This window comes from Glycine max, chromosome 18 (assembly GCF_000004515.6).
Source record: "Glycine max cultivar Williams 82 chromosome 18, Glycine_max_v4.0, whole genome shotgun sequence".
In the NCBI taxonomy this organism is placed as follows: Eukaryota; Viridiplantae; Streptophyta; class Magnoliopsida; order Fabales; family Fabaceae; genus Glycine; species Glycine max.
In genome coordinates, this window is record NC_038254.2 from 56,047,790 (window position 1) to 56,054,794 (window position 7,005).

Below are 7,005 nucleotides of genomic sequence, written 5' to 3' on the forward strand. Positions count from 1 at the left end.
AGTAATACAAAGCAGGTCAATTGTTAATGGAATGATGATAACTATTCTCTCAAAATAGGAAAAATTATTGGGTACTAATTCTCAACCACTATGTGATTATAGTCCTAAGTAGTAATTTTTATATTATTAAAAAAATTTAAAGTATAAGAGAAATTAATAAAAAAAAAAACACTTTTTAACCTTCCTAATTTTTAAGAAACTACAACATATATTCAAAAAGAGTGTGTTATTCATATTTCTTAGAATTAATACTATCTTAATCATGTGTCATGTGTATATTAATTGAAATAATAATAATAGCTAGGACCATTTATTGATTTCGTTCAAAATGATAAATGTTACTATATGTTATGTAATGAAAAATAAAAAAGAGAGAGAAATGAAAGAAAAAAAAGTATATGTTAAATATTTTTCTTGAGAAAAATTAACTAAGGTTTTCTAAGTATGGGTCTAAGAAATTCGGTAGTATAAATTTATTAATTCTTACAGTAGTTTTGTCTATACTTATAACATATTTATTTATTTATTTTTATAATAATTACTGTACTTTAAAAAGTAATATTAGCATTTATGAGTGGTTGAAAATATAACTTTTTTTCCACTAACATATTTAAATCATACTCTTTTTTTTGCAGCATTGTACTCATACTGTTAAATCTTAATTTTACCGATATTTCATTTTTAGTACAAGGGTGGTCCATTATTGAGATGGGCCATGTGGAATGCTCGGAAGAGATGTAGTATATGGCGGTGACAAAGAAAAAGGACAAAAACATGTTTCCTGTCTTGATTGTGATTTTTCAATTAGAATTAGAATTTTTATTTTAATAATTTGTATTGATTTTTAATGTAATTTTAAAAGGATAAATTTATATGTTCTATAATAGTTTTTAATATCGTATAAAATTATTAATAAAAAGTATAAGTTAATTAATAGAGTTATTAAGAATATATGTGATAGAAGAATTTAAAATTAAACATCTCTTTATTAATTATTTTAATCTCAAAACTACCTGCTTAGTTAACGACGGAAAGAAAACTTTTTTTTTGTTGACCCTACCTGACAAGTAGTCAAGTACTTAAATCTTATTGGACAACAATGGCAAATCTTGCTTTTGATATTAAAAAAATATTGTTTTCCTTTTTTAACAAAAAAAATGTGTTTTATTGTAAACGGGTAACTTTTTTCTTTTCAAGGACAATGTAAACTTATAGTTAAGAATAATTTAAACACATAATTCATTTGTGCTTAATAACTTAAAATAAACCTTATCAAAAATAATATTAAAATAAATAGATCCTAAATAATAAAGTCAAATAAGATAATTTTGCATTCAAACAAAAACAAAACAATTGAAGAAAAAAAAGTAAACAATGTAAGCAACAACAACATAGAAAATTTTTATCTAATTATAAAGTATCGTGAATAGTAAATATATTAACTTTTAAAATAATAATTTGATCCTCCTAAAGTATGAAAAATGTACTTTATATATATAAACTTTGTCACAGCTTTTAATTATTATTTTTATTAAACAATTATAAGTGTAATTTATCCTTTGAACTATATTTTTTTCACTTTAAATGAGTTAAATCATTAAAATAATTCCCTTAAAAAGAATTAATTGATAGTAGTATTTTTTTTTACACTACAGGAAATAGAAAATAAAGTCTAAAAGAGAAATTCTATGAGCAGAGAATCACGTGAGGAGGGATTGGCTCTACTCGTGGGGCCTTCTAGAAATGGACGTATGAGGATTTCGTGAGATGAATCAAACGCACGAATTATTAAAGAAAGAAAGAAAAGTTTAAAGAAAGTGGGAAAGTTGAATCTCTCTATGTCTGTGTAAAATGAGAGGAATTTTTTTTTTAATTATAAGAAGATAAAAAAAATGGGAGGAACACTTTTTACAACGGGGGAAAGTGGATACAGATGTTGAGCATTAAGCATCGTGTTGAAAATTGTCATGTCATAGATATATGATGCATCTTTCTACTTTCAAAATATTTTGTGACGGTGGGTTAGGGTTGATAAAGATGTTATTTACTGCTGATTTGGAACGGTTTGGCATTTTATGCAAGGAGGGATATTTTGGGTCGAAAACTACTAGAGAGGGATGGAATTGAATGTACCACACAATACCAGTGCAATCAAATCAATACTTAATAAGGAGTCAAATGAAAGCAACTTTTAATACATTATTCTTTTCATTTTAGGAAAACATAAACTAAAGTAGAGAGTACTTTGTTATAGTCTTATCAATTTGACAAAACTTAAGTGTAATTTGTGTAGTGTTCCTTAATAACAAGTTTTACCGTGAAAACCAATGTTAAACTTCACGTTTTGACCCTTACTGTACATGATATTGAGATTAAATTTTAATTTTAATTAGAGATTGATGTTTAAAGCATCTAACTTATGCCTACTCTTATTCCTTTCGAAAAACTTATGCCTACTATTAAAAAAAAAAAAACGTATGCCTAAGTGTTGTCCTTATTAAATTCTATCAATTATTGTCGGTCAATACATTAACAAAACATTTTGAAAGAGTTTACGAGAAATTTATTTAGCTTTATGGAAATAACTTGACTCTCATAAATTATTTTTATTTGTATTTGAATAAGTTTCTTTGGGCGGTTTATCAAAATAAATTCTTTTAAACTTACTTTGGGAGTGGCTGGTGTTTTGTAGACAAGAGTTGAATTTTACTAAATTTATTATCCAACCCGATAAAAATTTATGGGTTAGGTTGGATTATATTTGTGTAAAAAAAATTATAAATCCAACTCAACTCAATCCAATAATGAAATTTTCTTTTTGTAAGAAATAATTGAAAATTAATTATTCATGCATATCTTAAACCTGTGATCTTTAAATTATTAACACGACACTCTAATCAACTTAATTAATAGGTTAATTATGTCAAAAATAATTAATGTCACTATATATAATACTAAATTTTGTAATATATATTTAATTTACATAATAAATTTTATAACAATTAATTTTGATCTAATAATATATTTTTTACATATATAAATTTTAAATACAAATCATAAGTTTAATAAAAAAAATTATATATGTAAAAAAATACATTATTAGATCAAAATTAATTATGTAAACTTATATATGTATTAAATATACATTAGAAAATTTTAGTATTATATATAACGACATTAATTATTTTTAATATAATTGACCTATTAATTTAATTGGTTAAAATATCATATTAATAACACAAAAATCACATGTTCAAGACAATTAGTTTTAAATTATTTCATAAAACATATTTTTAATATAATATTGACAATACGAATTGTCAACCCGTATAAACCTTATGAACTAAGAATTGGACTTACGGATTGTTGAGATATATGTAAATGTATTTTTTATTTTTCTCTCTCATTGGGTGTGTGAGGAAATATGCTAGTGCAAAAAGAAAACCCCTCCAATCTTAAGAACATTTGGTTAATTGGTTCTAAATATCTAAAATGTTTTTTATTTAAAAAAATTAGAATAATTATTTATTTTTGTTTAAAGTTTTTTAAGTATAAAATAATTAAATGCACTCAAAAGAAATCAAATTATAAAAATATTTGACTAATAGAATTAATAATTTTAATGCTAATCCCATATTTTTATTTTAGATAAAAATAAAATATGTTATTAACATGTAAAAAATATAAACAGAATTAAGACAAAGATACAAAATAACTTTAAAAAAACAATTGATGGTTTAATTTAATAATTTAATAAATAAATATGTTTTATATTTAATCACTAATTTATATATATATATAATAAATTAAATTATATAATATGGAATAGATCAATTTGGATCCCAAACTAATTCGGAGGCATAATCACCCCTACATGCTGTGAACAAACCCAAAAGAGAGGGAAAGGAAAAAAAATTAATAGACCAACATTAAATTGCAATTTAACACCTAACTGACGTTAAACATGTTTATTTTATATAACTATTGCTGACAAAAGTTCTTATATAGTAAGAATTTATTAAATAAACATGTACTTGAGTTATTTAATTGTTTGAGTTATTTAATTAAACAATAAATTACACGGAATAACTTTTAGATTTTCTCTTATTACATGTCAATTTGATCCATTTTATTTTATAATTATTTTATTTTGATAAATTAAGTTTTAAAAAATTTGTATTATTTTCTTTTCATGATTATTTTGTCCCATTAGATTTTTTTGATAATTTTTTTAATGAGTTAGATGATAACATATTAAAAAATAATATATTTTTTCTTCTTTTATTAGATTTTAGCCTAGAAGATTTTTTCTAGTGTAAGATTTTAATCAGAGAGATTCTTATATAATAAATATTTAAGGAAAAGGGTTATAAGTAATCTATTGTCTATATCTTTTATAATCTTTCATTGTTTATATTTATCTTTTATAACTTCTTCTAGAATTATTATTTTTACCTATAAATAGACTATATTGAAAAGAATATACATAATTGTGATTTTGTATATACTCTTTTTTTCTCTCTACTATTCTTATTTTATTCAACAGTTTTAATATTTTTTATGGAAAAAATTATTAACACAACCTCTTTTTAACTTATTTTAAGAAGTTTGTAATTAAATTTTGAATATTTATTTAATAAGTGGGCTAATATTGAATAGTAATAAAAAGAACGTTGATTGCAATCACCTAAATGGATTGATATAGACCCCGCATTTTTCTTTTATAGTCACTCGTTAGCAAACTTGCGTCCATTATTCCTCAGTAAGCCCTATACACACTTACTAGATTTGTTTTTTTTTTTTACTGCAACTGTAACTTTTTCCCCACTTTAGTTTCACAAAGACTCCCTTATAAATTATAATCAATCACAATCAAAGTTGTGTAAAAACCACTAATAATCCACTAACTGTATAACAAAAAATTGTTTTGTCATATACCTTTTTCTGTCCATTATATTATTTTCTCCCACCTGCTCCTTAATCATCACTCACATAAAATTCACTGTTTCACTATCTTACAACTCACAATTATTAGATTGAGTCATTCTCCAAAACCAAAATAAAATAAAACCTTTTGTTGTTGCAGTTTGGGAGTAAACCAGAGTGAAAGTTTAGTTATTTTTTTATTACTCTCGATCTTTCAATCTCTCACAAATGACAATAATAATATATAGAAAGAAATAGACAACTTCTTTATTATATATTTGTTGTATAATCAGGTTCATTTAAATTGAAACCAGTGAGTACATTATCCAATTCAATTTTAATTGGATACACTAATTAAAAAAACTTAATATGTAAAAATGTAATTTGTGTTTGTAGGTTAGACATAATCCGCTTACATCCCTATTTCTTATTATTTATAAATAGGAACATTATTATTAATTTCATTTCTATCTTAAATTATTTACAAAGAGAATAACTTCTATATTTTATTCAATATATCGACAATGCTTCCATGTTTTTATATTTTGTATATATATATATGTATGTCTCATGTGGTTATATTGAAATTTTATAAAAAAAATATATATATATAGGCTCAGATATTTCATCAATACTTATCAAACATATAGACGTATCCAAAAATATAGATATTGAATACCTACTTAATACGGAAAAGTAAAAGAAATTGAAGTATTGATAGTTCATAGGTCAACACTTTTCATATTGATAGAATTTTTTAATAATTCGTGCAAGATAATATTTTTCCTTTTGCCTGATATTCAGTGAAATAATTTTTTTCGTTTATGTAATTTTATATTCATTTGCATTATTGAATTTGTTTCTTTGCCACGCCTAAAAAATATTTTGTCTGCAGATTAGACCACCAAGGCACGGGCATACAATGTGAAAAAGAAAACAAGTGTCAGTAGGGACGTAGCCAATACAATGATTGGACGTAGAATTAACGTTTTGCAGAACTTAGATAAGCGAATAGTATACTGATTTTTATTTTTTTTACGATATGTTTAGATATTAAAAACAACAAAAAAAGATAATATTAAAAGGAGTGAAGAAAAGGGGGAACGAGAGAAATAAAAAAACAAAAGTTTAGATTGTTTAAAAATTAAATTGAAAAAAAGTAAGAATCGCCACATTTAAGATATTAGTGGCAATTTTTCCTTTAAACGATTATAATTAAGATAATTTTGTGATGTTTTTTAATTAATTGTAGCATTTTTTATATTGGAACAAAATTTGCAATGTTTTCTAAGTTGAAGTGCAAAATTTGTGATATGGTAAATGATTAGGGACAAATAATATAATTAAGCTTGTCCGTTACTAACAAAACAAGGGAGTTAGCAAATTTAATAAGAAATAATATGATTTGGATTTGCAAATTATCCAAAGTTAATAATGCAAGTCAATTTAAGGAGATGGTGGACTTGATAGTAAATAAAAAGGAAAAAAATGAATGATCTTAAATTTAAATTTTTTACTAATAAAAACTAATAAGTTAATAACTAATATTTATTCATAAAAAATAATATAATGCGAGTCAATTTAGAGTTCTATTGCCCACTAGGTCAATTAGATTTGAGCCCTTGTGGAAAGAACATGTATACCTCTTCCAATGAATCATAATGGAGGAAAAGGACACTAGCTAGTAGTCACAGACTTACACCTAATTCTCGATGGCCTGATAGCAAAGTTGGCCAAATCGGGTCCTGAAATTATTAGTTTTTCGTTTTAATTTTTATTTAATTAAATAAGTGAAGAAAAATATTTAACTTTTTTATTTAGTGGCAATTTTTCTATGTGGAAACAAAATTCACAATATTTTGTAAACTCGAGGCAAAAATTATGGAAAAAGGGGAATAAAATTCACAATATTGTAAAACTTTGGAAAAAAAATCCAATTAACCCTTATAGATAATTAGCTTTCTTTTACACAATTAATTATGGTATATTTCATATTACTTCTTTTGTGCATCAAGTATTGTATAAATATTTTTTTTATACATGAAAATAAAAAATAATATTAGAGGTTTATAATCACTC